The sequence below is a fragment of the Carassius carassius genome, chromosome 1, assembly GCF_963082965.1.
Source record: "Carassius carassius chromosome 1, fCarCar2.1, whole genome shotgun sequence".
NCBI lineage: Eukaryota > Metazoa > Chordata > Actinopteri > Cypriniformes > Cyprinidae > Carassius > Carassius carassius.
This window is the reverse complement of record NC_081755.1, coordinates 10,569,990-10,596,037: the sequence shown is the minus strand read 5'-3', so window position 1 is coordinate 10,596,037 and position 26,048 is coordinate 10,569,990. Positions and strand designations below refer to the sequence as shown.

Sequence of the window (26,048 nt, the reverse complement as noted above, 5' to 3'; positions counted from 1 at the left end):
ACCCACATATCTTGTCCTTCCCGCTCCCCAAATGCCTGAACTCAATTCAACGGACTGGCACAAGCCAGGAAAAGAAAGTTCCACACATGGCTCTGTGGCGCAATGGTTGTGGGTTCGAGTCCCACCAGAGTCGTTACTTTTGGCATTCTGTTAATGGCGCTTGGCCAACCCCTCCAGAGTTATAAAGGTCTAAGTCTCACTTTCTTACCAGGGACATGCAAATTGGTTCTGTGGCTTAGTTGGTTAAAGCGCCTGTCTAGTAAACAAGAGATCCTGGGTTCGAATCCCAGCGCTGACTTTGCTGGTGTTCAAGTGCTGGCTTGGGCTGTGAGATTTTGCTCTCTGTGAAGAGGAGCGCTAGAGCAGCATGCAATTTAATTTGCGAACCAGCCCTCAGATGCTGCCGAAGAATTCTGACCCAAGTCAGCAATGCAGCAGGGCGCCGTGGCTTAGCTGGTCAAGCCAGGAAAAGACAGCTCCACACACGGCTCTGTGGCGCAATGGATAGCGCATTGGACTTCTAGACTGCCAGATGAGGCCATTTAAAGGTTGTGGGTTTGAGTCCCACCAGAGTCGTTACCTTTGGCATTCTGTTAATGGTGCTTGGCCAACTAACACTTATGCTCTCTGGCCACCCCTCCAGACTTATAAAACTCTAAGTCTCACTTTCTTACTAGATACATGCAAGTTGGTGCCGTGGCTTAGTTTGTTAAAGCTTCTGTCTCGTAAACAGGAGATCCTGGGTTCAAATCCCAGTGGTGCCTTTAGCATCCCTTGTGTGCCTCAAGCATGTGCTTTTCTGAGATCGGACTGCAAACAGGGATAGCAAAGGCAGCAGGCGATTCCATTTCCAAACCACATCCTGATAATGCTGACGCTCTTTTGAACAGGTCAACAGCTGCTAATTGGCTCTGTGGCACAATAGATAGCAAACTGGACTTCTAGACTGCCAGATGAGGCCGTTCAAAGGTTAACTAATGGCACTTGGCCAACAAACCCAGAGGCTAGCTGGCCTCCCGAATCAGTTGTCAAAAAAAACATTTTAGGCTGTGCAGAGCCTGGCCGTTGGCCTCTTATCTGGATGCTTTTATCCTCTAAGTGCCGCTCCCTGGTAGAGTGTGTGCAGGTTGGCGCTGTGGCTTAGTTGGTTAAAGCTTGTGTCGTAAATAGGACATGCTGAATTCAAATCCCAGCACTGTCTTTGCTGGTAGTCAAACACCACCTTGGGTTGCGTGGTTTTGCTTTGCGCAATCAGGCCATACAGAGGAGCGTCAGAGCAGCATGCGATTTCATTTGCCAACCACCCCTCAGCTGCTGCCGAAGAATTCTGACCCAAGTCAACAATGCAGCAGGGCGCCGTGGCTTAGCTGCTCAACGTGCTTGTCTTGTAAACAGGAGATCCTGGCTTTGATTCCCAGCGGTGCCTTTTAAAAGGTGGCTCTGCTCTGTCGGTTCTTTCTTGGAAACGAAGCCCTTACAGATCCTCCACTTTTCCAACCTTATACCAATTGCAGAGAGACCCAAATATCTTGTCCTTCCCGCTCCCCAAATGCCTGAACTCAATTCAACAGACTGGCACAAGCCAGGAAAAAATAGTTCCACACATGTCTCTGTGGCGCAATGGATAGGGCATTGAACTTCTAGACTGCTAGATGAGGCCATTCAAAGGTTGTGGGTTTGAGTCCCACCAGAGTCGTTACTTTTGGAATTCTGTTAATGGCGCTTGGCCAACAAACACATATGCTCTCTGGCATCCCCTCCAGAGTTATAAAACTCTAAGTCTCACTTTCTTACCAAGTACATGCAAGTTGGTGCCGTGGCTTAGTTGGTTAAAGCGCCTGTCTAGTAAACAGGATATCCTGGCTTCGAATCACAGCGGTGCCTTTGCTGGTGATGAAGTGCCGCCTTGGGCTGAGAGGTTTTGCTCTCCTTAAAAGGGGGTGCAGAGGAGTGCTAGAGCAGCATGCAATTTAATTTGCGAACCACCCCTCAGATGCTGCCCAGAGTCATCTCAGCAATGCAGCATGGCTCAGCTGGTCAAAGAGCTTGCCTTGCAAACACGTTATCCTTGGTTTAGGACTGCTGCAAGCCTGGAAGGAGCTACTTTATGTGGCGCAGAGTGTAGCGCATTGGACTATTAGTCTGCGGTTTGAGGCCATATGAAGTTTGTGGGTTTGAGTCAAAACAGATTGGTGACTTCTGGCCTTTCGTTTATCATTAAATTGCACGCTTATACCCTCGGGCAACAGAAAGTTGTGAAAAATCTCATAAGCTGACCAGCCCGTGGACCTTTGTCCTCACCGCTGGATGTTTTGATAAAGTTACTCACCCTCCTAGTGCTCTGCTTGGCGCTGTGGCTTAGTTGGTTAAAGTGTCTGTCTTGTAAACAGGAGACCCTAGGTTCAAATCCCAGCGGTGCCTTTAGCATCCCTTGCGTGCCTCAAGCATGTGCTTTTCTGAGATCGGACTGCAAACAGGGATAGCAAAGGCAGCAGGAGATTCCATTTCCAAACCACATCCTGATAATGCTGACGCTCTTTTGAACAGGTCAACAGTTGCTGATAGGCTCTGTGGCACAATAGATAGCAAACTGGACTTCTAGACTCCCAGATGAGGCCATTCAAAGGTTAACTAATGGCACTTGGCCAACAAACCCAGAGGCTAGCTGGCCTCCCGAATCAGTTGTCAAAAAAAACATTTTAGGCTGTGCAGAGCCTGGCCGTTGGCTTCTTATCTGGATGCTTTTATCCTCTAAGTGCCGCTCCCTGGGAGAGTGTGTGCAGGTTGGCGCCGTGGCTTAGTTGGTTAAAGCTTGTGTCGTAAATAGGACATAGTAAATTCAAATCCCAGCACTGTCTTTGCTGGTAGTCAAACACCACCTTGGGTTGCGTGATTTTGCTTTGTGCAATCAGGCGGTACAGAGGAGCGTCAGAGCAGCATGAGATTTCATTTGCCAACCACCCCTCAGCTGCTGCCGAAGAATTCTGACCCAAGTCAACAATGCAGCAGGGCGCCGTGGCTTAGCTGGTCAAAGTGCTTGTCTTGTAAACAGGAGATCCTGGGTTCAATTCCCAGCGGTGCCTTTTAACAGGTGGCTCTGCTCTGTGGGTTCTTTCTTGGAAAGGAAGCCCTTACAGATCCTCCACTTTTCCAACCACATAGCAATTGCAGAGAGACCCACATATCTTGTCTTTCCCGCTCCCTAAATGCATGAACTCAATTCAACGGACTGGCACAAGCCAGGAAAAAAAAGCTCCACAAATGGCTCTGTGGCGCAAAGGATAGCGCATTGGACTTCTAAACTGCCAGATGAGGCCATTCAAAGGTTGTGGGTTCGAGTCCCTACAGAGTCGTTGCTTTTGGCATTCTGTTAATGGCGCTTGGCCAACAAACACATATGCTCTCTGGCCACCCCTCCAGAGTTATAAAACTTTAAGTCTCACTTTCTTACTGGGTACATGCAAGTTGGTGCCATGGCTTAGTTGGTTAAAGCGTCTTTCTCGTAAACAGGAGATCTTGGGTTCAAATCCCAGCGGTGCCTTTAGCATCCCTTGTGTGCCTCAAGCATGTGCTTTTCTGAGATCGGACTGCAAACAGGGATAGCAAAGGCAGCAGGCGATTCCGTTTCCAAACAACATCCTGATAATGCTGACGCTCTTCTGAACAGGTCAACAGTTGCTGATAGGCTCTGTGGCACAATAGATAGCAAACTGGACTTCTAGACTGCCAGATGAGGCCATTCAAAGGTTAACTAATGGCACTTGGCCAACAAACCCAGAGGCTAGCTGGCCGCCCCGAATCAGTTGTCAAAAAAACTATTTTAGGCTGTGCAGAGCCTGGCCGTTGGCCTCTTATCTGGATGCTTTTATCCTCTAAGTGTCCCTCCCTGAGAGAGTGTGTGCAGGTTGGCGCCGTGGCTTTGTTGGTTTAAGCTTGTGTCGTAAATAGGACATACTGAATTCGGTCCCACTTTATATTATGTGGCCTTAACTACTATGTACTTACATCAAAAAATGAATGCATATACTTATTGTGTTCATATTGTATTGTTAATTGGTTTTGCTGCTATTGAGGTGGGAAACAGACATGTCTCTGTGGCGCAATGGATAGGGCATTGAACTTCTAGACTGCTAGATGAGGCCATTCAAAGGTTGTGGGTTTTAGTCCCACCAGAGTCGTTACTTTTGGCATTCTGTTAATGGCGCTTGGCCAACAAACACATATGCTCTCTGGCATCCCCTCCAGAGTTATAAAACTCTAAGTCTCACTTTCTTACTAGGTACAAGCAAGTTGGTGACGTGGCTTAGTTGGTTAAATCGCCTGTCTAGTAAACAGGAGATCCTGGCTTCGAATCCCAGCGGTGCCTTTGCTGGTGATGAAGTGGCACCTTGGGCTGAGAGGTTTTGCTCTCCGTAAAAGGGGGTTCAGAGGAGTGCTAGAGCAGCATGCAATTTAATTTGCGAACCACCCCTCAGATGCTGCCCAGAGTCAACTCAGCAATGCAGCATGGCTCAGCTGGTCAAAGAGCTTGCCTTGCAAACACGTGATCCTTGGTTTAGGACTGCTGCAAGCCTGGAAGGAGCTACTTTATGTGGCGCAGAGTGTAGCGCATTGGACTATTAGTCTGCGGTTTGAGGCCATATGAAGTTTGTGGGTTTGAGTCAAAACAGATTGGTGACTTCTGGCCTTTCGTTTATCATTAAATTGCACGCTTATACCCTTGGGCAACAGAAAGTTGTGAAAAATCTCATAAGCTGACCAGCCCGTGGACCTTTGTCCTCACCGCTGGATGTTTTGATCAAGTTACTCACCCTCCTAGTGCTCTGCTTGGCGCTGTGGCTTAGTTGGTTAAAGTGTCTGTCTTGTAAACAGGAGACCCTAGGTTCAAATCCCAGCGGTGCCTTTAGCATCCCTTGTGTGCCTCAAGGATGTGCTTTTCTGAGATCGGACTGCAAACAGGGATAGCAAAGGCAGCAGGAGATTCCATTTCCAAACCACATCCTGATAATGCTGACGCTCTTTTGAACAGGTCAACAGTTGCTGATAGGCTCTGTGGCACAATAGATAGCAAACTGGACTTCTAGACTCCCAGATGAGGCCATTCAAAGGTTAACTAATGGCACTTGGCCAACAAACCCAGAGGCTAGCTGGCCTCCCGAATCAGTTGTCAAAAAAAAAAACATTTTAGGCTGTGCAGAGCCTGGCCGTTGGCCTCTTATCTGGATGCTTTTATCCTCTAAGTGCCGCTCCCTGGGAGAGTGTGTGCAGGTTGGCGCCGTGGCTTAGTTGGTTAAAGCTTGTGTCGTAAATAGGACATACTGAATTCAAATCCCAGCACTGTCTTTGCTGGTAGTCAAACACCACCTTGGGTTGCGTGGTTTTGCTTTGTGCAATCAGGCGGTACAGAGGAGCGTCAGAGCAGCATGCGATTTCATTTGCCAACCACCCCTCAGCTGCTGCCGAAGAACTCTGACCCAAGTCAACAATACAGCAGGGCGGAAGGAATATTTTAATGTATTAAGAGATTTTTTAAAAAAGCATAAAGAAGTTATTATGATGGGTGTTTTTAATACCGTTTTCAGTAAATTAGAAATGGGTGAGGGAATGGTTTTTAAAAATGATAAAGGAAGAAAAGAACTGAAATTATTAATGGAAGATAATAATATTTTTATTTTATGTGTAAGACAAGGATTGATTTTAATTTGTGTACAAGGAACATTGAAGGATTTATCGGTAACATTAAATATGAAGAATCAAGCTTAAGTGACCATAAACCAATTTTTTTGCAAGTAGACTGGAGTTCAGTGAAAAGAGGGCCGGGTGTATGGATGTTAAATGTAGAGGTTTTGAAGAATGAGGAGTATGTTTTAAGTATTAAAGAAATTATTGAAAAAGAAAAGGAGAATGAAATGTACAGTGAAGATAAAAGGATATGGTGGGAAAATGTTAAATATTTAGTTAAAAAATTCACAATAAAGTATTGCAAATTAATACAGATATGTAAGAGGAAGGAGAGAGAAATAAGAGAAAAATTGGAAAAGGAATTAAATGAGAATGGGAAAGATATACAATATATAAAATAATTGGAGGGAATATTGAAAGAAATGGAAGAGAAAAAATATATAGGAGCAAGACTAAGAAGTAAAGCTAAATATACTGTGGAGGGAGAAAAATGTAAACATGTTTTTCTTTGATCTAGAAAAATAAGAGGGAAAGCTGGAATGATTAAAGAAATAAGAGGAAAAAATGGTGTAGTGGTGGAAACAAATGAGGAAATATTAAAAGAAGTAAAAGCATATTATGAGAACCTGTTTAGTACTGAGGGGTTAAAGGAAGAAGAGAAATTGGAGTTACTTAAGCAAATAAAAATAACAGTAGGAGACGTAGACAAAAAAGAGTGTGATGAAGAGATAAGAGAAGAAGAGATAAAAAGAGCAATAAGTGAATTAAACAAAAATAAAAGTCCAGGTATAGATGGTTTGGGGAGTGAATTTTATATTGTTTTTAAAGATTTTTAACCAGTATTTTAAAAGAAGTATATGAAGGGATCTTTAAAAAAGAGGAAATGAATCAGAGAATGGGGATGGGATTATTAAAGTTGATATATAAAAGAAAAGGAGATAAAGTAGACTTAAAAAATTATAGACAAATTACAATGTTGAATACAGATCTGAAAATTTTAACAAAAGTTTTAGCCAACAGATTGAAAGAGGTAATGCCAACCATAATTGAAACAAATCAAGTGTATGGAGTTAAAGGGAAAGATATAGCGGACACAACTTTAAGTATAATAGATGGGATAAGATATATGAAAGAAAAAAACAAAAAAGGATATGTTATTAGTTTGGATTTCGAAAAGGCTTTTGATAGAGTAGGGCATGAATATTTATTTGGAATTTTAAGAAGGTACGGGTTTGGGGAAAATTTTATAAAGTGGATTACAATTTTATATAGGGGAGCAATAAAAAGAATACAGTGTAATGGTTTTTTAACTGAATGTTTTAAAATTACTAGATCAATAAGACAAGGATGTCCATTATCAGCGCTTTTATATTCTTTAGTTGCAGAACCATTGGGATTAGCTATTAAAATAGATGAAGACATAAGAGGGATAAACATTGAAGGAAGTGGGGGAAATGAAAAAATATTTCAATATGCAGATGATACGACAATAATAGGTAAAGATATAGAGAGTGTTAATAAAGTAATGGAAGTAGTACAGATGTTTTGTAGGGGATCAGGAGGTAAGATAAATGAAGAAAGAACTATATATATGAGATTTGGAGGAGTGACTGTTTTAACATATTTTCATTTAACAGTATTTTCATTTTAAAGAAACAAAAGAAATAAGGATTTTAGGTGTTCTAATGGGAAAAGAAGAAAGGAATGTTAAAGAAAAAATGTGGGAAGAAATAGTAGGAGGTATTGAAAGAAGGTTAAATTTTTTGGAAATTGAGGACATTAAGTTTAAAAGGGAAGGTTTTAATTTTAAATGTGTTAATGGTGTCAAAGTTGTGGTATGTTTTATATGTGACTGCTATGCCAGTCTGGGTGGAAAAAAGGTTGAAAAAATGTTTTTTAGATTTTTTATGGAATAGTAAACCGTCAAGAATTGCATATAGTACATTAATAGGAGAAGTAGGGAAAGCATGGATGGGATTAATTGATGTTGAACAGAGAAAAAATAGCTTAAGAATTAAAATAGTAAAAAAATATCTAGATGATGGTCACAAAACTGCATGGAAAAAGACAATGGAATATTTTTTAAACAAATGTGGGGATTTTAACATGGGGGATGGGATTTTATGGATGAAAACAAAGAATTGGATGACAGAGTGCTTACCAGAGTTTTATAGGGAAATGTTTAGTGCCTGGGGAAAATTTTTAGATAGACTTGAGTATGATCCACATGGGAGAGAAAACATTTTAAATCAACCTCTGTTTTTAAACCAAAACATTTTAAAACAAGACAAAGGAATTTTTTTAAAGAAATGGATGGAAGTGGGGATAACAAGAGTGAGAGATGTTTTGTATGAATTTAAAGAAGGGTTTTTACCAACACAATTTATTGTAGATGCAATGGAGGAGGCAAAAGAGGATTACAGTGAACAAGTAATAAAAAATAAATATGAAATCATTAAAAATGCAATACCTAAAGAGTGGATAATTCAATTCAATTCAATTCAAGTTTATTTGTATAGCGCTTTTTACAATACAAATCGTTACAAAGCAACTTTACAGAAAATTATGTTTCTACAATATTTAGTAGTAGCTAGTAGTTTGTGCACGTTTGACAGGATTTTAGAAAAAATAAAAAATAATAATAATAATACAAGACGTAGTCAGCTAGATGATGAACAATCAATATTATTAATTAATAGTAATTATATGATGCAGTCACACATGTAGCAATAATTGTTAGTTCTGTTTGTTGATTCAAGGTTAGGATCATCTGGGGTCCTCTGAGGGTCAGCATCATCTCTTCTCAGGTGTTCTGGATCCAGACTGGAGCTTGTGTAAATCCTAGTTACCAAAACATAGAAACAAAATAGAGACATCATTAGCATAGCTGCTGATCCAACAAAGTAAAATTAGTTGAACCCAAGCTAAAGAATAAAAATGCAGATGCAACTACACTCACAATTTAAGAGATACATTATTCGAATGCTTGGCGAAAGAGATGCGTTTTTAATCTAGATTTAAACAGAGAGAGTGTGTCTGAACCCCGAACATTATCAGGAAGGCTATTCCAGAGTTTGGGAGCCAAATGTGAAAAAGCTCTACCTCCTTTAGTGGACTTTGCTATCCTAGAAACTACCAAAAGTCCAGAGTTTTGTGACCTTAGGGTGCGTGATGGGTTGTAGCGTGGTAGAAGGCTAGTTAGGTACGCAGGAGCTAAACCATTTAGGGCCTTATAGGTAAGTAATGATAATTTGTAACTGATACGGAACTTAATAGGTAGCCAGTGCAGAGACTGTAAAATTGGGGTAATATGATCATATTTTCTTGACCTCTTAAGGACTCTAGCTGCTGCATTTTGGACTACCTGTAGCTTGTTTATTGACGAAGCAGGACAACCACCTAGAAGTGCATTACAATAGTCCAGTCTAGAGGTCATGAATGCATGAACTAGCTTTTCCTCCAAAATCATCATGAATATATACATACATATATATAACAGTTCAGTAAACAAGTTAATTAAGAGACTTGCGTTTTAGACACCATATTGCCTTTTTTAGCTCTATTTCTACAACAGAAAATAATTCCAAACACAGCCACCAAAGCACAGTTTTGCGTCTCTGAGCAACGTGACAGTGTTTCGTTCCTGAATGAATCAACCGTTTAAATGATTCGGTTCAATCGCAATGACTCACTTATTAACAGTGATTTTCACATTTAAAGTATCTTTTGATTTTTTTAAATAATTAATTTCTTATCATTTCAAATGAGTATTCAACATTTTATGTCTTGTATATCAAAACATTATTCATGCATTTGTTACTGCAGGTTAAATGCATTCTTGTCCTGCACTAAACATTGTAATACATCTAAATGCCACTTCCAATGAAACTTCTGCATTTCCTCTGCATTAAAAGATGAGTTTGTTGATACTGATTTGCCTGGTAACAGCCCAAATGTTTTATTATTGTCAATGTCACCTTTATTTATATAGCGCTTTAAACAAAATACATTGCGTCAAAGCAACTGAACAACATTCATTAGGAAAACAGTGTCAATAATGCAAAAATGATAGTTAAAGGCAGTTCATCATTGGATTCAGTTATGTCATCTCTGTTCAGTTAAATAGTGTCTGTGCATTTATTTGCAATCAAGTCAACGATATCGCTGTAGATGAAGTGTCCCCAACTAAGCAAGCCAGAGGCGACAGCGGCAAGGAACCGAAACTCCTTGGGAGACCTTGGGAGAAACCAGGCTCAGTTGGGGGGCCAGTTCTCCTCTGACCAGACGAAACCAGTAGTTCAATTTCAGGCTGCAGCAAAGTCAGATTGTGCAGAAGAATCATCTGTTTCCTGTGGTCTTGTCCTGGTGCTCCTCTGAGACAAGGTCTTTACAGGGGATCTGTATCTGGGGCTCTAGTTGTCCTGGTCTCCGCTGTCTTTCAGGGATGTAGAGGTCCGTGGATACGTACTGGATCCGGGTTTTTAGGGTTATATCTAAACTGTGCAGGACTGTGGCCCTCCAGGAACTGAGTTTGAAAACCTTGGCCTGTCTTATTTTTGACTCCCTCCCACTGTTAAAATGTAACTAAGTAATTTTTACTCTGAGTTAATTTTAAATGAGCTACTTTTTACTTTTACTTGAGTAGATTTTTAGACTGGTACTTTTACTTGTACTTAAGTAAAATTTCATTAATGTAATGGTACTTTTACTTGAGTTGAATATTTTTGTACTCTTTCCACCTCTGCCGATCACAATGCTTAACACAGATTTTAAGATTTTATCGAAGGTTTTAGCAAACAGGTTAAAGGAAGTAATGCCAAGTATAATCGAAACAAACCAAGCATACGGAGTAAATGGGAAGGGATATAGCGGACATAACAATGAGTATAAGAGACACAATATGGTATATGAAAGAACTAAATGAAGATGGTTACATAATTAGTCTAGATTTTGAAAAAGCATTTGATCGGGTTGAACACGAGTATTTATTTGATGTTTTAAAGAAATTTGGTTTTGGGGGAGATTTTATCAAATGGATTGAGATTTTATATAAGGGCGCTTTAACGAGAATAAAATGTAATGGGTTTTTAACAGAATGTTTTAAAATCACAAGATCGATAAGACAGGGTTGTCCGCTTTATTATATTCACTTTTATCGGAACCGTTAGGATTGGCCATAAAACAAAAAGAAGGAATAATTGGAATTGAAATTGAGGAAAATAAGGCTGAGGGAAAGGTTTTTCAATATGCTGATGACACAACGATAATAGTAAAAGGAAAGGAGAGCATCAAAGAAGTTATGAATGTTGTAGAGGAATATTTTAAAGGATCTGGGAGTAAAGAAAATGAAGAAAAGACGGTATATATGACATTTGGTAAAGCAATGGTTTTAAAGGATAGTTTTAATTTTAAGGAAGTGGAAGAAATTAGGATTTTAGGAATTTTAATGGGTAAAAATGAGATGAAAGTAAGAGATGAAATGTGGGTGGAACTAGTAACAGGAATAGAGAGAAGGTTAATTTTTTGGAAATTAAGAACTTTAAACTTAAAAGGGAAGGTTTTAGTATTGAATGTTTTAATGGTGTCTAAGTTATGGAATGTTTTGTATGTATCAGATATGCCATTGTGGACAGAAAAGAGGTTGAAGAAATGTTTTCTTGAAAACATGTTTTTCTTTTTATGGGAGGGGAAGCCAGCAAGAATAGCTTTTGATACGATTTTAGGGGCGGTAGAGAAGGGGGTTTTAGGTTTAATAGATGTGGAACAGAGGAAAAATAGTTTGAGAGTGAAAGTAGTGAAGAAATACCTACAAGATGAGGACAAACCAGAGTGGAAAAAGACGATGAAATATTTTAAACAAATGTGGGGATTTTAACATGGGGGATGGAATTTTATGGATGAAAACGAAGAATTGGATGACAGAAAATTTACCAGAGTTTTATAGAGAAATTTTAAGTGCTTGGGGAAAATTTTTAGATAAAGTTGAGTTTGATCCACATGGGAGAGAAAACATTTTAAATCAACCTCTGTTCTTAAACCAAAACATTTTAAAACAAGACAAAGGTTTTTTTTTAAAGAAATGGATGGAAGTGGGGATAACAAGAGTGAGAGATGTATTGTATGAATTTAAAGAAGGTTTTTTACCGACACAATTTATTGTAGATGCAATGGAGGAGGCAAAAGAGGATTACAGTGAACAAGTAATAAAAAATAAATATGAAATCATTAAAAGCGCAATACCCAAAGAGTGGATTAAAAGAATAGAATTCATGGAAGGAGAGCCAAAAGAGAAAGGTATTTACGTGAAATTAGGGGAAAAACTGTATGATTTTAAAGAATGTACTCTGAAAATGATTTATTGTTCTTTTAGAGATGGTGTTTTTAAAGAGCCTATTGCAAATGGATACTGGATGCAGAAATTCAAAGATTTAAAAAAAGAGTGTATATGGAGAAACATGACAGGGAAGTGTGTGGAAACTAAATTGGGATGTTTGGAGTATTTTATAAGGCATAAAGTGGTTTTTACTGAGGTTATTTTAAATAAAATAGGAAGGGAAGAAAATGCTCTGTGTAAAGTGTGCCAGGAAAAGGAAGAGGGGATTTTACATATGTTTTTATATTGTAGAGAACTGGAGGAATTTTTAAGAAAATGTAAATGTTTAATTAAAGATGTGACTGAAGACTGGGATGAAAATGTAATGGAATGGAACAGAGTGGTGATGTTTGGTTGGGAAAAAAAGTGTCAAAACAAAAATTTTATTAGTCTGTGTGTAATGCTAATGAAAACTGCAATGTGGGAGAGAAGAACTTTGGCTAAAAAGGAAATCATTGTGTTGGATGTTTGGACTGTGTTTAAAAGGAAAACCGAATTATATATTGAAAGGCTGTATGTGTACTTTAAAGGTGTAAATATGTTGGATTATTTTTATGATGTTTTTACCCCAAAAGTTTATTGTGTTTTAAATGATTTAATGTGGAAGCTGCCAGGAAGTGAAGGAGATTTTTAAATTATCTATGTAAAGGAAAGATGTGTAATGTAGAGATGTGTATAGAATAAATTCTGTATTTTCTATTGCTTGTGTTTAATCTATTGTACTTTATTGATTGAAATTTCTTTAATAAAAAAAAAAAAAAAGTTCTAAGGCGCTGGATTTAGGCTCCAGTCTCTCTGGGGGTGTGGGTTCGAATCCCACCGCTGCCAGCTGTGATTTTAATTACAGAGGCCCTGTGTGTACTCGATGAATGTTCTGAAAGCATGGTGAGAGTACACTTTCCCTTTCAGCGGCCAGGTGCTCAGCCGATCTTCTTTCTGCTAAAGCAGTCATACTCGGTCCTGCTCCTGGGGCACTGTTCTCCTCTGTGGTTAAGTAACTACTGAAAGTTTCATTGCTGACGATTTTAATCAATCCTGTGTTGATCTGTTCTTCAGAACTCACCTCAGACTTGCTGTGACAGCGACATTGCCGCAAGCCCTAACCTGCTAGGGATCAGGTTTGTTTTACAGAAACAGGATTAGAATGCAGCTTTTCGACCAAGTCAGCATCAGGGCGGCCTTTCCACCGGTCGTAGCGAGCCGGAGAGCGCTGGCGCACAGGAAAGGAGAAAAAAGGAATGGAAAGAAAGTGTCATATTGGTAGCGTGGCTGAGAGGTCTAAGGCGCTGGATTTAGGCTCCAGTCTTTCTGGGGGTGTGGGTTTGAATCCCACCGCTGCCAGTTGTGATTTTAATTACAGAGGAACTGTGTGTACTCGATGAAGGTTCTGAAGACATGGTGAGAGTACACTTCCCCTTTCAGCGGCCAGGTGCTCAGCCTATCTCCTTTCTGCTAAAGCAGTCAGACTCAGTCCTGCTCCTGGGGCACCGTTCTCTTCTGTGGTTAAGTGACTACTGAAAGTTTCATTGCTGACAATTTTAGTCAATCCTGTCTTGATCTGTTCTTCAGAACTCACCTCAGACTTGCTGTGACAGCAACATTGCCGCAAGCCCTAACCTGCTAGGGATCAGGTTTGTTTTACACAAACAGGATTAGAATGCAGCTTTTCGGCCAAGTCAGCATCAGGGCGGCCTTTCCACCGGTCGTAGCGAGCCGGAGAGCGCAGGCACAAAGGGTAGCGTGGCCGAGCGGTCCAAGGTGCTGGATTAAGGCTCCAGTTTCTTCGGGGGCGTGGGTTTGAATCCCACCGCTGCAAGTACATCTTTTTGGAAGACTGCTGTGGCTGCGCACAGTGATGATGCGTGAAGGTCCAAATTCATCCGCTTTTACATTCCTTGCTTTTTGATGAAGGTTCTTAAAACATGATGAGAGTACACTTTCCCATTCAGCGGCCAGGTGCTAAGCCTATCTTCTGTCAGCTAAAGCAGTCAGACTCAGTCCTGCTCCTGGGGCACTGTTCTCTTCTGTGGTTAAGTGACTACTGAAAGTTTCATTGCTGACAATTTTAGTTTATCCTGTCTTGATCTGTTCTTCAGAAATCACCTCAGACTTGCTGTGACAGCAACATGGCCGCAAGCCCTAACCTGCTAGGGATCAGGTTTGTTTTACACAAACAGGATTAGAATGCAGCTTTTCGGCCAAGTCCGCATCAGGGCGGCCTTTCCACCGGCCGTAGCGAGCCGGAGAGCGCAGGCACACAGGGTAGTGGGGCGTGAGGCTCCAGACTCTCTGGGGGCGTGGGTTCAAATCCCACCGCTGCCAGCAGTGATTTTAATTACAGAGGCCCTGTGTGTACTCGATGAAGGTTCTAATACCCTGCTCTTTTGAAGTGTGTGACAAGGGTATTTGTGTCCTTAAACAGCTTGATGATGTTGCTGTGCACTGGGTTGTCCTCGTCCAAGTGGTCAAATACATGTTTTAAGATTAAGTCGATATTATGGCCAGCACAGGAGAGTCGGACATAATCCTTGAATGCTGCAACCCCATTTGAGCCATTATCCGTTACAAAAGCGGTGTGTTTGCTCAGGATGCCAAATTCCTGTGTGAGGTAAAAAAAAAAAAAAAAGATTAAAAAAAGACCAACACAAAAGCTTTGCAAAAAAAAGCCCAGATATAAGAGCATCAAAACAGAATGACTAACGGTCCTGTAACTGAACAGAGAACTTTTCAATAAATGTTTCTGACTATATTAGGACAAAACATACAGTGTTTACACATATGCTTAATGCATATCAGCACAGGAGGACACTAAGATATGAAAATATGAAAACTATTTTTAAAACTTTGAAATTTTTATGAAACGTTTTCCTTAATCTATCAAAAAAGTAAAACTGCCTCCGACACAGAGAGCAGCAAATGCAGCTGCCTGCAACAAACTGATGTGCAGTACAGTAAGGGACAGTGACACACACATGGCTACTGTTGTATTTATTGATAGATTTCTCTTATTGTATAATTTTTCTTGTAAACATGTTTTTTGTTGTTACTGTTGCACTCTGTTCTCATACTTTTCCCAATTTTATCATTAATAAGCAATATTAATTACATATGCCTTGTGGATAAAGATGATCTGATTTGAGAGACAGACAGACACACGGAGAGAGATACCAGAAGGATTCTCTCCACAGTCCTTCTGATGTGAATTTGCCTTGCAAGTGTGCCTCTTCAGACTGCCCGTCCCTGAATCACTTGGGTACTTGACTAAGACTAAGCATGTCTTAAAAGCAGCGTACATTGTGCTATCACCATCACATTCTACTCTCATAAACTTAATTAATATTTCAGACTTTCCGACCAGTTCTGTGAACTTAATAGACATGTCATTACTTCTGACTTTACGCTGTAAATCATTTTTTACCACATCGACTTCTCCGCGGCTGTTAGCTCCCTCCATCACTGCTCTTTGAATTCCAGCGGGAAGCCGTGACAAAAAGCACTGATGGCTTCTGGGACGGCTGGGTCGTGTAGTTATTTTTTAATTGCGTTACATTTTAGGCGTATTAAAAGGAAACTACAAAATGTTGCATTTACTTTTTTCTTTTTTTGTCGTCTTTGCCATTGGTTGATTCCCGCTCCCGTCTGCTCCCGTTAACCATTTATCCTGTACCGTCCAAATCCCGTGATTAATAGCAAAGATTACTCCCATCCTGCAGGAATCCCACGGGAATCCCGTGACCCGTGGGATTCCCGAAAAAATGTCAGCCTCTAATACCTAGCAGGTTAGGGCTTGCGGCAATGTTGCTGTCACAGCAAGTCTGAGGTGAGTTCTGAAGAACAGATCAAGACAGGATTGACTAAAATTGTCAGCAATGAAACTTTCAGTAGTCACTTAACCACAAAAGTGCATGCGTGCTTTTGTGGACCTAACTTAACTTCCGGTAGACTTCCAAATAGAATCAATAACAACAGCCAAGTCCCTCTAGAGTAGATATTTTTTGATAACAAACAAAATATGTTTGCTGCGTGGATCAGGCGGACTTAATGAAAATGCAAATTCATTTTTTTTCCAGCAGGAGATGTTTTAAAGCATAGACATAAAGCGCGAGAAATAGAGGTTTCCCCAGTAACAGCTGTAAACAAAGCAGAGCTGGTACGCTCACACGCTGTTTTATCAGGCATATTACATGCAAGTCTTCCTTCAGAAATACAACGATATATAAACACCTGTGCCTCGTTTTGATATTTAAACATATAAATGTAAGGAATTATTATTATTAAACGTGCAGTACATAACGTTATTCATGTTTATTCAACAAAGCCTTTTTGAAAATCGATCAGTTTTAAAATTGTGGTGAGTCTCCAAAAATAAATAAATGTATGGGAAACACATCCCACAGAACAACCACCTGATCAGTCTACTCATCACCTTGACTTTAACTGCGTTTGTAGAAGGCACCGCAGCCAGACCGATATACACAACACAGACCGGAAGTTAACTTAGGGCCAGGCGCGTGCGCCCGATGAAACCGTCTATATATAAATAAAAATAAGCTACTGTAATTTATACCTGCACAGGTCTTTGTTTTTTTTTTACTCAATTTTAAATAAATCTCTCTTTTTTAAATAAATGTTGTTTTCCCAAAAGAGAGGCCAATGAATTGGAATTATGTCACCGTAACATCAACTTTTCTTGTGCAATCTCTTTATATTTTAGGTTGCAAAAAGCACTGGACAAGTCACTGAAGCAATCTGTGGAGACGAGGTGGAATACCAGACTAGCAATGCTCCAATCTGTTAATGATGCTCTGAGATCTGGGAGGCTGCATGACATCCTGCTTCGCCGAAACGAGCTCCATTACCTCAACAACATAGACTGCGAACTTCTTGAAGACATCATCCAACTCCTGAAACCTTTCGATGAGGCTACCAGGCTTCTCTCCACTGATCAGACACCTACCCTTCACCTTGTCCTCCCGACCGAGGCTACTCTACTGAGGGGTTTGTCGATCCAGGATGGAGACAGTGTGATTGTAAAAGAGGTAATACAATACATTTCTGATTTTCATTTAGTTGGTGGTCATTCAAGTAGCAAACATAAGCACAGTGCAATGATGTTGCGTGTATCATCATGCTCCTCCTCCCCTAGCTGAAAGGGAAGTTAGCCCAGGCAGTGGAGATGAAATTCAAAGTCCACCTGTACCATAAGGTAGCCACAGCTCTCTCTCCTAGCCTGAGGAGTTTCTTAAGGAAAACTCTCAACAGGCAGGAGTATGAAGAGGTCATCAGCACCCTGACAGCACTCACAGAAATGGCAAGGACAGAGGAGAGAGTGAGAGGCCTTGTGGAGAAAGAGGGTGAATAACACTAGCATCAACAGCATGTGCAGAGCAAATGACAAAATTTACTTTCATTTATTTAAAGTAACACACATACAAGACAGGTGTGAGGATTACCTTATAGGTAATGTTTAATATAGGTGTGTTAGACAATTGAGTATGTTAAACTACAAAGAACTAGATTGTAAATGACAATGTTCTATAAGAATCTGTCTTTTTTCCTGAAGATCCAACTTCTTTGCAAGTTGTGTAGAAGAGGAGGAGAGGAAGGAGGGCAGTGGTGATATGGAGTCACATGGTCGCCAGTTGGTGCTGCAATACATGAGTGAAACTAAGTTGACACGTTTCCAGTGTCTTCTTGACTTCTGGCGGGAGATGTAAGGTGGGCTCGTACCAGTTGCCAAGAGGCTGCTAGCTATCCCCGCAACAAGTACTCCTTCTGAGAGTAGCTTCAGTGTTGCGGGAAGACTGATAGAGGAGAGGCGTTCTACCCTCAATCCAGAAAATGTAGATGCACTTTTGTTCCTACACAGCAACATATAACTAAGATGGACTCATTATGCAAGAGCATAATTGATGAAAATCGTTAACATGTAATTAAAAAAAACTATAAATGTAAACTATAAATGTATTGTTTACTCAACAATAAATGAGTAAAATGCAGCTTTTATGTGCTGTTTGAGTTTATTAAACTACTGTAGACATGGTGTGAACTATGTACTGTTTTTCTTTTATTTGCTGTCTTCCATTTTCTGGAGAAAATCTAGAAATAAGGGCTCAGCAGCTGGTCTAAAACAGGATAGAGAGAAGATTAAATCAAATTCTATGTATTAACTAAACACTAATTGAAGAAAAAAATATATGGGAGTGGTACAGGAGCGGGAGTCAGTTTAAACAGGAGCGGGATGGGAGTGGGAGTCAATTTACCAGGAGCGGGATGGGATGGGATTATTTTTTAAACTTTGGTCTGGGAGTGGGACGGGACAAGATTTCTTTCTATGGGAGTGGGACGGGACAGGAGTGAAAATCCACTCCCGTGTCATCCTCTAGTGTGAACGTCCAAATTCAGCAGCTTTTACATTCCTTGCTTTTTAGCCAAGTCGGTGCTGAAAGCCTGTCACGGCCTCTGCTCTTTTCTTACAGATGCACCGTGTTAAAGCAGGGACACCAATAGTTTACAAACAAGTGAAGTTACTTCAAAACAGGAAAAATCACTTGAATAAAATAACAGTGGAAAGCAAAAAGTAGGCAAAAGGATGGAAACAGCCAGTTTTACTCATTGAAAAGGGCTTAGTGTGGTAGCGTTTCCTCTATTTCCGGAAGGTGGAAGGCGAAAAAAGGGAATGGAAAGGAGCTCTCACCCTGGTAGCATGGCAGAGTGGTCTAAGGCACTGGATTTAGGGTCCAGTCTCTCTGGTGGTGTGGTTTCGACCTACCGCTGCCAACTGTGATTTAAATTACAGAGGCCCTGTGTGTACTCGATGAAGGTTCTAAAAACATGGTGAGAGTACACTTCCCCTTTCAGCGGCCAGGTGCTCAGCCTATCTCCTTTCTGATAAAGCAGTCAGACTCGGTCCTGCTCCTGGTGCACTGTTCTCCTCTGTGGTTGAGTAACTACTGGAAGTTTCATTGCTGGCGATTTTAGTCGATCCTGTGTTGATCTGTTCTTCAGAACTCACCTCAGACTTGCTGTGACAGCAACATTGCCGCAAGCCCTAACCTGGTAGGGATCAGGTTTGTTTTACGCAAACAGGATTAGAATGCAGCATTTCGGCCAAGTCAGCATAAGGGGCGGCCTTTCCACCAGTCGTAGCGAGCTGGAAAGCACATGTGCACAGGGTAGCGTGGCCGAGCGGTCCAAGGCGCTGGATTAAGGCTCCAGTCTCTTCGGGGGCGTGGGTTCGAATCCCACCGCTGCCAGTATGTCTTTTTAGAAGACTGCACTGGCTGCGCAAAGTGATGCTGTGTGAACGTCCAAATTCAGCCACTTTTACATTCCTTGCTTTTTAGCCAGGTCGGTGCTGAAAGCCTGTCACGGCCTCTGCTCCTTTCTTGCAGATGCACCGTGTTGAAGCAGGGACACCAATAGTTTACAATCAAAGTGAAGTTACTTCAAAACAGGAAAAATCACTTGAATAAAATAACAGTGGAAAGCAATAAGTAGGCAAAAGGATGGAAACAGCCAGTTTTACTCATTGATAAGGGCTTAGTGTGGTAGCGTTGCCTCTATTCCCGGAAGGTGGAAGGCAAAAAAAGGGAATGGAAAGAAGCTCTCACCGTGGCAGAGTGGTCTAAGGCACTGGATTTAGGGTCCAGTCTCTCTGGTAGCGTGGGTTTGACCTACCGCTGCCAACTGTGATTTAAATTACAGAGGCCCTGTGTGTACTCGATGAAGGTTCTGAAAACATGGTGAGAGTACACTTTCCCTTTCAGCGGCCAGGTGCTAAACCTATCTCCTTTCTGTTAAAGCAGTCAGACTTGGTCCAGCTCCTAGTGCACTGTTCTCCTCTGTGGTTAAGTAACTACTGGAAGTTTCATTGCTGACAATTTTAGTCAATCCTGTGTTGATCTTTTTTTCAGAACTCACCTCAGACTTGCTGTGACAGCAACATTTCCGCAAGCCCTAACCTGCTAGGGATCAGATTTGTTTTACGCAAACCGGATTAGAATGCAGCATTTCGACCAAGTCAGCATCGGGGCGGCTTTCCACCGGTCGTAGCGAGCCAGAGAGCACAGGCGCACCGGGTAGCGTGGCCGAGCGGTCCAAGGCGCTGGATTAAGGCTCCAGGAGCTCTCACTCTGGTAGCGTGGCAGAGTGGTCTAAGGCACTGGATTTAGGGTCCTCGGGCAACAGAAAGTTGTGAAAAATCTCATAAGCTGACCAGCCCGTGGACCTTTGTCCTCACCGCTGGATGTTTTGATCAACTAACTCACCTTCCTAGTGCTCTGCTTGGCGCTGTGGCTTAGTTGGTTAAAGCGCCTGTCTCGTAAACAGGAGATCCTGGGTTCAAATCCCAGCGGTGCCTTTAGCATCCCTTGTGTGCCTCAAGCATGTGCTTTTCTGAGATCGGACTGCAAACAGGGATAGCAAAGGCAGCAGGCGATTCCATTTCCAAACCACATCCTGATAATGCTAACGCTCTTTTGAACAGGTCAACAGTTGCTGATAGGCTCTGTGGCACAATAGATAGCAAACTGGACTTCTAGCCTGCCAGATGAGGCCATTCAAAGGTTAACTAATGGCACTTGGCCAACAAACCCAGAGGCTAGCTGGACACCCCGAATCAGTTTTCAAAAAAACATTTTAGGCTGTGTAGAGCCTGGCCGTTGGCCTCTTATCTGGATGTTTTAATCCTCTAAGAGCCGCTCCCTGGGAGAGTGTGTGCAGGTTGGCGCCGTGGGTTAGTTGGTTAAAGCTTGCATCGTAAATAGGACATACTGAATTCAAATCCCAGCACTGTCTTTGCTGGTAGTCAAACACCACCTTGGGTTGCATGTTTTTGCTTTGCGCAATCAGGCGTTACAGAGGAACGTCAGAGCAGCATGCGATTTCATTTGCAAACCACCCCTCAGCGGCTGCCAAAGAATTCTGACCCAAGTCAACAATGCAGCAGGGCGCCGTGGCTTAGCTGGTCAAAGCGCTTGTCTTGTAAACAGGAGATCTTGGGTTCAATTTCCAGTGGTGCCTTTTAACAGGTGGCTCTGCTCTGTGGGTTCTTACTTGGAAAGGAAACCCTTACAGGTCCTCCACTTTTCCAACCACATACCAATTGCAAAGATACCAACATAACTTGTCTTTTCCGCTCCCCAAATGTCTGAACACAATTCAACGGACTGGCACAAGCCAGGAAAAGAAAGCTCCACACATGGTTCTGTGGCGCAATGGATAGCGCATTGGACTTCTAGACTGCCAGATGAGGCCATTCAAATGTTGTGGGTTCGAGTCCCAACAGAGTCTTTACTTTTGGCATTCTGTTAATGGCGCTTGGCAAACAAACACATATGCTCACTGGCCACCCCTCCAGAGTTATAAAACTCTAAGTCTCACTTTCTTACCGAGTACATGCAAGTTGGTGCCATGGCTTAGTTGGTTAAAGTGCCTGTCTAGTAAACAGGATATCCTGGTTTCGAATGCCAGTGGTGCCTTTGCTGGTGATCAAGTGCTGTCTTAGGCTGTGAGATTTTGCTCTCCGTAAAAAGGGGGTGAAGAGGAGTGCTAGAGCAGCATGCAATTTAATTTGCGAACCACCCCTCAGATGCTGCCCAAAGTCGTCTCAGCAATGCAGCATGGCTCAGCTGGTCAAAGAGCTTGCCTTGCAAACAAGTGATCCTTGGTTTAGGACTGCTGCAAGCCTGGAAGGAGCTACTGCATGTGGCGCAGAGTGTAGCGCATTGGACTGTTAGTCTGCGGTGTGAGCCCATAAGAAGTTTGTGCGTTTGAGTCAAAACAGATTGGTGACTTCTTGCCTTTCGTTTATCATTAAATTGCACGCTTATGCCCTCGGGCAACAGAAAGTTGTGAAAAATCTCATAAGCTGACCAGCCCATGGACCTTTGTCCTCACCCCTGGATGTTTTGATCAACTTACTCACCCTCCCAGTGCTCTGCTTGGCACCGTGGCTTAGTTGGTTGAAGTGTCTGTCTCGTAAACAGGAGATCCTGGGTTCAAATCTCAGCGGTGCCTTCAGCATCCCTTGTGTTCCTTAAGCATGTGCTTTTCTGAGATCGGACTGCAAACAGGGATAGCAAAGGCAGCAGGCGATTCCATTTCCAAACCAGATCCTGATAATGCTGACGCACTTTTGAACAGGTCAACAGTTGCTGACAGGCTGAGGCCATTCAAAGGTTAAGTAATGGCAACTGGCCAACAAACCCAGAGGCTAGCTGGCCACCCCGAATCAGTTGTCAAAAAAACTATTTTAGGCTGTGCAGAGCCTGGCTGTTGGCCTCTTATCTGGATGCTTTTATCCTCTAAGTGCCCCTCCTTGAGAGAGTGTGTGCAGGTTGGCGCCGTTGCTTAGTTGGTTAAAGCTTGTGTTGTAAATAGGACATACTGAATTCAAATCCCAGCACTGTCTTTGCTGGTAATCAAACACCACCTTGTGTTGTGTGGTTTCGCTTTGCGCAATCAGGCGGTACAGATGAGCGTCAGAGCAGCATGCGATTTCATATGCCAACCACCCCTCAGCTGCTGCCGAAGAATTCTGACCCAAGTCAACAATGCAGCAGGGCACCTTGGCTTAGCTGGTCAAAGCGCTTGTCTTGCAAACAGGAGATCCTGGGTTCAATTCCCAGCGGTGCCTTTTAACAGGTGGCTCTGCTCTATGGGTTCTTTCTTGGAAAGGAAGCCCTTACTGATCCTTCACTTTTCCAACCACATACAAATTGCAGAGAGACCAGCATAACTTGTCGTTTCTGTTCCCCAAATGGCTGAACTCAATTCAACGGACTGGCACAAGCCAGGAAAAGAAAGCTCCACACACGGCTCTGTGGTGCAATGGATAGCGCTTTGGACTTCTAGACTTCCAGATGAGTCCATTCAAAGGTTGTGGGTTTGAGTCCCACCAGAATCGTTACTTTTGGCATTCTGTTAATGGCGCTTCAAACACATACGCTCTCTGGCCACCCCTCCAGAGTTATAGAACTCTAAGTCTCACTTTCTTAGTAGGTACATGCCAGTTGGTGCCGTGGCTTAGTTGGTTAAAGCGCCTGTCTAGTAAACAGGAGATCCTGGGTTCGAATCCCAGCGGTGCCTTTGCTGGTGATGAAGTGGCGCCTTGGGCTGAGAGGTTTTGGTCTCCATAAAAGGGGGTGCAGAGGAGTGCTAGAGCAGCTTGCAATTTAATTTGCGAACCACCCCTCAGATGCTGCCCAGAGTCATCTCAGCAATGCAGCATGGCTCAGCTGGTCAAAGAGCTTGCCTTGCAAACACGTGATCCTTGGTTTAGGACTGCTGCAAGCCTGGAAGGAGCTACTGCATGTGCCGCAGAGTGTAGCGCATTGGACTATTAGTCTGCGATTTGAGGCCATTTGAAGTTTGTGGTTTTGAGTCAAAACAGATTGGTGACTTCTGGCCTTTTGTTTATCATTAAATTGCACGCTTATGCTCTCGGGCAACAGAAAGTTGTGAAAAATCTCATAAGCTGACCAGCCCGTGGACCTTTGTCCTCACCGCTGGATGTTTTGATCAACTTACTCACCCTCCTAGTGCTCTACTTGGTGCTGTGGCTTAGTTGGTTAAAGCGTCTGTCTCGTAAACAGGAGATCCTGGGTTCAAATCCCAGCGGTGCCTTTAGCATCCCTTGTGTGCCTCAAGCATGTGCTTTTCTGAAATCGGACTGCAAACAGGGATAGCAAAGGCAGCAGGTGATTCCATTTCCAAACCACATCCTGATAATGCTAACGCTCTTTTGAACAGGTCAACAGTTGCTGATAGGCTCTGTGGCACAATAGATAGCAAACTAGACTTCTAGACTGCCAGATGAGGCCATTCAAAGGTTAACTAATGGCACTTGGCCAACAAACCCAGAGGCTAGCTGGCCTCCCGAATCAGTTGTCAAAAAAAAACATTTTAGGCTGTGCAGAGCCTGGCCGTTAGCCTCTTATCTGGATGCTTTTATCCTCTAAGTGCCGCTCCCTGGGGGAGTGTGTGCAGGTTGGCGCCGTGGCTTAGTTGGTTAAAGCTTGTGTCATAAGTAGGACATACTGAATTCGGTCCCACTTTATATTAAGTGGCCTTAACTACTATGTACTTACATCAAAAAATGAATACATGTACAACCCGAATTCCGGAAAAGTTGGGACGTTTTTTAAATTTTAATAAAATGAAAACTAAAGGAATTTCAAATCACATGAGCCAATATTTTATTCACAATAGAACATAGATAACGTAGCAAATGTTTAAACTGAGAAATTTTACACTTTTATCCACTTAATTAGCTCATTTAAAATTTAATGCCTGCTACAGGTCTCAAAAAAGTTGGCATGGGGGCAACAAATGGCTAAAAAAGCAAGCAGTTTTGAAAAGATTCAGCTGGGAGAACATCTAGTGATTAATTAAGTTAATTGATATCAGGTCTGTAACATGATTAGCTATAAAAGCTTTGTCTTAGAGAAGCAGAGTCTCTCAGAAGTAAAGATGGGCAGAGGCTCTCCAATCTGTGAAAGACTGCGTAAAAAAATTGTGGAAAACTTTAAAAACAATGTTCCTCAACGTCAAATTGCAAAGGCTTTGCAAATCTCATCATCTACAGTGCATAACATCATCAAAAGATTCAGAGAAACTGGAGAAATCTCTGTGCGTAAGGGACAAGGCCGGAGACCTTTATTGGATGCCCATGGTCTTCGGGCTCTCAGACGACACTGCATCACTCATCGGCATGATTGTGTCAATGACATTACTAAATGGGCCCAGGAATACTTTCAGAAACCACTGTCGGTAAACACAATCCGCCGTGCCATCAGCAGATGCCAACTAAAGCTCTATCATGCAAAAAGGAAGCCATATGTGAACATGGTCCAGAAGCGCCGTCGTGTCCTGTGGGCCAAGGCTCATTTAAAATGGACTATTTCAAAGTGGAACAGTGTTTTATGGTCAGACGAGTCCAAATTTGACATTCTTGTTGGAAATCACGGACGCCGTGTCCTCCGGGCTAAAGAGGAGGGAGACCTTCCAGCATGTTATCAGCATTCAGTTCAAAAGCCAGCATCTCTGATGGTATGGGGGTGCATAAGTGCATACGGTATGGGCAGCTTGCATGTTTTGGAAGGCTCTGTGAATGCTGAAAGGTATACAAAGGTTTTAGAGCAACATATGCTTCCCTTCAAACAACGTCTATTTCAGGGAAGGCCTTGTTTATTTCAGCAGGACAATGCAAAACCACATACTGCAGCTATAACAACAGCATGGCTTCGTCGTAGAAGAGTCTGGGTGCTAACCTGGCCTGCCTGCAGTCCAGATCTTTCACCTATAGAGAACATTTGGCGCATCATTAAACGAAAAATACGTCAAAGACGACCACGAACTCTTCAGCAGCTGGAAATCTATATAAGGCAAGAATGGGACCAAATTCCAACAGCAAAACTCCAGCAACTCATAGCCTCAATGCCCAGACGTCTTCAAACTGTTTTGAAAAGAAAAGGAGATGCTACACCATGGTAAACATGCCCCGTCCCAACTATTTTGAGACCTGTAGCAGAAATCAAAATTGAACAGAGCTCATTTTGTGCATAAAATTGTAAACTTTCTCAGTTTAAACATTTGCTATGTTATCTATGTTCTATTATGAATAAAATATTTGCTCATGTGATTTGAAAGTCTTTTAGTTTTCATTTTATTAAAATTTAAAAAACGTCCCAACTTTTCCGGAATTCGGGTTGTACTTATTGTGTTCCTATTGTATTGTTAATTGGTTTTGCTGCTATTGAGGTGGGAAACAGGTAAGGTTAGGGACAGATTTGGTGGTATGGGTAAGTATAAGATGTGTTAAGGTGTGAGGGATGGGTCAACCATGTAATTATACATGTAATTTCAGAAATTAATTACAGATGTAGTTACGTGCAGATATTTTTCAAATATAAGTACAATGTAAAAACATGCATGTACAAAATAAGGGATTTGTACCAAATTAATAATTAAAATTTAAGTACATAGTAGT

General features: G+C 42.0%; 1 protein-coding gene and 15 non-coding genes across 17 annotated transcripts in view; 15 read left to right on the top strand and 1 right to left on the bottom strand.

Moving 5' to 3' along the window:
• LOC132151859 (uncharacterized) overlaps positions 1–26,048 on the bottom strand; it is a 387,012-nt gene that overhangs the window by 292,383 nt on the left and 68,581 nt on the right. The window lies entirely within an intron of this gene.
• On the top strand, positions 487–576 carry trnar-ucu (transfer RNA arginine (anticodon UCU)). Its single transcript is given in 2 exon segments — positions 487–523; positions 541–576. It is a non-coding gene; the product is annotated as a tRNA-Arg (tRNA).
• trnat-cgu (transfer RNA threonine (anticodon CGU)) lies at positions 691–764 on the top strand. The gene has a single exon. It is a non-coding gene; the product is annotated as a tRNA-Thr (tRNA).
• trnat-agu (transfer RNA threonine (anticodon AGU)) lies at positions 1,811–1,884 on the top strand. Its single transcript has one exon. It is a non-coding gene; the product is annotated as a tRNA-Thr (tRNA).
• On the top strand, positions 2,348–2,421 carry trnat-ugu (transfer RNA threonine (anticodon UGU)). The gene has a single exon. It is a non-coding gene; the product is annotated as a tRNA-Thr (tRNA).
• trnat-ugu (transfer RNA threonine (anticodon UGU)) lies at positions 3,010–3,083 on the top strand. Its single transcript has one exon. It is a non-coding gene; the product is annotated as a tRNA-Thr (tRNA).
• Positions 4,830–4,903, top strand: trnat-ugu (transfer RNA threonine (anticodon UGU)). Its single transcript has one exon. It is a non-coding gene; the product is annotated as a tRNA-Thr (tRNA).
• On the top strand, positions 13,315–13,396 carry trnal-uag (transfer RNA leucine (anticodon UAG)). The gene has a single exon. It is a non-coding gene; the product is annotated as a tRNA-Leu (tRNA).
• On the top strand, positions 19,230–19,311 carry trnal-aag (transfer RNA leucine (anticodon AAG)). The gene has a single exon. It is a non-coding gene; the product is annotated as a tRNA-Leu (tRNA).
• On the top strand, positions 20,344–20,417 carry trnat-cgu (transfer RNA threonine (anticodon CGU)). Its single transcript has one exon. It is a non-coding gene; the product is annotated as a tRNA-Thr (tRNA).
• trnat-ugu (transfer RNA threonine (anticodon UGU)) lies at positions 21,006–21,079 on the top strand. Its single transcript has one exon. It is a non-coding gene; the product is annotated as a tRNA-Thr (tRNA).
• Positions 21,464–21,537, top strand: trnat-agu (transfer RNA threonine (anticodon AGU)). Its single transcript has one exon. It is a non-coding gene; the product is annotated as a tRNA-Thr (tRNA).
• Positions 22,002–22,075, top strand: trnat-cgu (transfer RNA threonine (anticodon CGU)). The gene has a single exon. It is a non-coding gene; the product is annotated as a tRNA-Thr (tRNA).
• On the top strand, positions 22,621–22,694 carry trnaa-ugc (transfer RNA alanine (anticodon UGC)). Its single transcript has one exon. It is a non-coding gene; the product is annotated as a tRNA-Ala (tRNA).
• On the top strand, positions 23,073–23,146 carry trnat-agu (transfer RNA threonine (anticodon AGU)). The gene has a single exon. It is a non-coding gene; the product is annotated as a tRNA-Thr (tRNA).
• Positions 23,610–23,683, top strand: trnat-cgu (transfer RNA threonine (anticodon CGU)). Its single transcript has one exon. It is a non-coding gene; the product is annotated as a tRNA-Thr (tRNA).